This window comes from Abrus precatorius, unplaced genomic scaffold, assembly GCF_003935025.1.
Source record: "Abrus precatorius isolate BTA unplaced genomic scaffold, Abrus_2018 Scaffold8, whole genome shotgun sequence".
In the NCBI taxonomy this organism is placed as follows: domain Eukaryota; kingdom Viridiplantae; phylum Streptophyta; class Magnoliopsida; order Fabales; family Fabaceae; genus Abrus; species Abrus precatorius.
Window position 1 is genome coordinate 21,521,179 of NW_020874428.1, and position 4,107 is coordinate 21,525,285.

At 30.9% G+C, this 4,107-nt stretch overlaps 1 non-coding gene across 1 annotated transcript; it reads right to left on the reverse strand.

Annotated features, from left to right (window-relative positions):
- Positions 1–3,599: 3,599 nt before the first annotated feature.
- Positions 3,600–3,704, reverse strand: LOC113848628. Its single transcript, XR_003501893.1, has one exon. It is a non-coding gene; the product is annotated as a small nucleolar RNA R71 (small nucleolar RNA).
- Positions 3,705–4,107: the final 403 nt, after the last annotated feature.

Below are 4,107 nucleotides of genomic sequence, written 5' to 3' on the forward strand. Positions count from 1 at the left end.
AAAATTTTTATTCCCAATATACAATATTATTTTATTAATTTTTTTAAATATTTTTTGCTCTCACATTTGATTCGTTTCTAAGAAACTTTAATTGAATTATTTAAACTTTGTTTCAAAATTAATTTTTAAGAGAAAAAGAAGAAGAAAAAGGCTTTTATGATAATTATCCTTATTTAGGAGTAGTTAAATAAGATAAAAAAAAAATTATAAATCATATAAAACTCTCCTAATTCCATATTTTCAAGTTTTTCTAATTTTAAGGTTTTATATTAACTCTCTTTTCTCCTAATTTTTCTTTCTTCCTTTGTCATTCAAATTATTATTTTTTTCTCCAATAAACTATCAAATAAAGTCTTAAAAAAAATAAATAATAATAAAATTTGATCAAAACCTTTTACTAACATATTTTATTAATGATTTTTTTAAGCTAATGGTGCTTAGAGCAATTTTGACGCACTTGATTAGTCTATCTCTCCCAACTTCCACAATTAATGAAAATGTATAGCAATTCTAAGTTACTAATTTTTTTTTTCAAATGACTACCAAATTTCAAATATCATGTTAAATATTTGATTAACTTTAGCCAGAGATGTAAATTAATTATGAGTAATAAAGTTTTTAAATTTTTAATACAACAACAATTTTAAAAATTTAAACTCAATCTTAAATTAAGTTAGAATAACTCCCCATCTTTTTATTTTTTCATTTGAATAACTATGTATCTCAATTGATCTATGCATTTAGCGATTCTAAATAATTTATCTATCTACAATTAGACTAATCCCGCATAGTTTTAAATCAAACTCTAAAGCATTGAACTAACTTTCACTCACAAATCGAACCATTTAAAAAAAATATATAAGCAGCACAATTAATTTTTAAACTTGATTTAAATCAGCCTTTAATACATAAGATATTTTTAATTGAGAAAAGTTTTTTATTCCTAACTTAATTACGATAAATTCATTAAAAATATATGAAAAATATCAACCAATAATATCCTTAGAAAATAAGTTAGACAATTTAAAATAAAAAAATAAAGACACTGTTTGAATAAACATTTCAAAAAGTACTTATAAAAAAATAGTATAAAAATAAATTATTATTTTTTGTATAAAGCAAAAACAATTTATACTTCTTTATTATTATTTTTTTTAGAAATTTCAAGAAACTTGATGAATCTACATTTTATTAAATTTTTATACATCATTTATTACTTTTTATAGAAAAGAATAGACTCAGATAGTGTAAATAAGATGAATATTCCAATTAGGCTAAATAATATAGGTTTCTTAGTTTTTGGTTAATTTACATTAATTTAGATAATTTATTTTACATATTTTGATCATTTGAATAAGGTGGCAAGAATTCTCAAGCTTATTTTGAAGAATTATTGAATTTTGAGGAATTTGAGGTGAAAGTAACTACTTTTAAGATTGATAGTCACCACTATAGCAAGCTACTTCCAGTAAAGGGACCAAAGTGTTCACTTTCAAAGCTAAAACTGACAACTACAGCAACCTAGAATCTACTAAGTCTGTGCGAGGCTACTATGAAAGTTTATAGTAGTCATTCCAGAGCATGCAAAATTGAAGGTGCTGTGCGTAACTACTATTAAAGTTCATAGTGACAACTTCAGAGAGTCCAAAATGTACTAGTGTTGCGCTTGTCTACTATTTAAGTTGATAGTGGACACTACAGAAAGGCAAAAACTAACTGATACTGCGCATATCTACTATGAAAGAATGACAGAAATCACTTTGGAGGGCGTCAGCCTTAGTATAAACAGATTTTTGCCAAATTAGGGTAGAGAGCTCTTATACTTTTTGTACGACATTTTTTAGAGCTTAGGGCAACCTTGGGTGACAGCCAAGGGTCCAACCTAGGGTTTAGTTTCTCATTTCTCTTGCTTTTACATTAATGCTAATGACTTTTCTGCATTTCCAAACTGTGTTTTTGACCCCTATTTCCATGGAGGGATAAATTTTTGTGTAATCCTTAGTGAGTTCACATGGATTCTTGAGTTCCTTGATTTTAATGATAATATAACTCTTTTCTTTTCATGAATTACTTCTTCCTTGCCTCTTGAATTGAATTAATGGTGAATGGGGGAAACATTGCTTAATTAACCCTAATTCATTTTAAGGAGATTCTAAACTAGGGATTGCTTAATCCTAGGTTTAATTCTAAGGTTGCGTAATCTTAGGATGAGGGATTAAAGCCTAACAAATTGTGTAATTTCGTTGGGACCATAAGGTTGATTTTTGCTTGTTAAATTAACCTAATTCATGGGAGAGAGGATGAGTATTAAATCTTGAGTGGAATGAGGATAGAATTTATGTGGATGAACTAAGGATTGCTGCTTTCTATTGTTTGAATTAATTAAACTTGTTTGCTTACTGCTCCTTATATTGATTTGAAACCACAAAATCCCCCCATTTTAATTGCTTGTTCAATTAATGCCTTCAACATGTTTAATGAAAATTAATAGCCAATGTTCACGGGAGACAATCTAGAGTAACCCTAGTACTACATTAATTTGTTTAAATTTTGATGAAGATTTGCGACAAATCTTTTAAACACAACAAGAAAACGCATAATCAAATTGGCGCCGTTGCCGGAGAACATTGGTGTTGATTGTTCATAAACATGTTATTTGCTCTGTTTTCATTTTCGTTTTCTGCATGTTTAGTGAATTGTGATTGAACTTTTGAATTGTGAACACTTTAGTATAGTTTGTAGTTTCATAGGTAGGTAGAGATATCTTGTATTTAGGTACAACCAATTACTGTTTTCTGTATTTTGTGAATTTTGATTTCTGCACTTTAGTTTGTTGCACTGCATTTTCGTTTGCTGCACAATTGCCCTGTTTCTGCTGCATAATTCTACAGAATTCTGCAGGATTTAATCAAAAGAACTGCACACTTGTTGTTTCGTTTTCACTGCACATTGTATTTAATTTTTTTGCATAATAGTTTCTTGCATAATCTTCACTTTAGTTACCTCATTCATTCAATTTCTTTTTGAATTTCCATAGCTAATTCCTAATGAATGACCAAATTAAATCTGGGAGATTTATATCCTCTAGATACTGAAATTGATAGGACATTCCTTACGAATCTTAGGAACCTTAGGACAAATAGACAAAACTCTGCACATACTGAGGAACCATCTTCTTCATCTTCCATATATTTTTCTCTGCATTCTTTAAATTCTGAACCTTTAGAAATGGCAAAAAATGACCTGACACTTAAGGAGCTTGCCGCACTGGACATGACTTACCAAACTTTGTGTATCCAATACCCGGATGTGGATGCCCCTTTTATTTTTAAAACTGTCCTAATCCATCTTTTGCCTAAATTTCATGGTCTTGCAGGTGAAAATCCACATAAACACCTCAAGGAATTCCATATTATTTGCTCTACAATGAGACCACAAGGTGTGCCTGAAGAGCATGTGAAATTGAAGGCTTTTCCGTTCTCTCTTATGGATTTGGCTAAAGATTGGCTATATTATCTTTTACCTGGCTCTATTACAAGTTGGGACACCCTTAAGAGGTTGTTCCTGGAAAAAATTTTCCCTGCCTCAAGGGTTGGCTCAATAAGAAAGGAAATATGTGGTATTAGGCAGCTGGAGAGGGAAAGTTTGTATGAATATTGGGAGCGTTTCAAGAGACTATGTGCTAGCTGCCCCCATCATCAGATAAGTAACTAGCTGCTAATCCAATACTTCTATGAGGGGTTACACCCAATGGATAAGAGCATGATCGACGCAGCTAGCAGGGGAGCCCTAGTTGATAAGACTCTCGCAACTGCTAGAAACCTCATTGAGAATATGGCAGCTAACTCTCAACAGTTTGCTACAAGGCAAAATTTCATCATGTCCACGAGTGTCAATGAAATTTAAACTTCAGATTCTCACAAGCTGAAGCATAAGCTAGATGAGTTAGCTTCTATGGTAAAACAGTTGACATCCATTCATAAGAATTCTGCTGCATATACACTTCCTCCTCCATCCATTCCAGCCATGCTTTGTGGAATCTGTTCATCTACGGATCACTTCACTAATAGTTGCCTCACATTGCAAGAAACTGAATCTTCGGAAGGT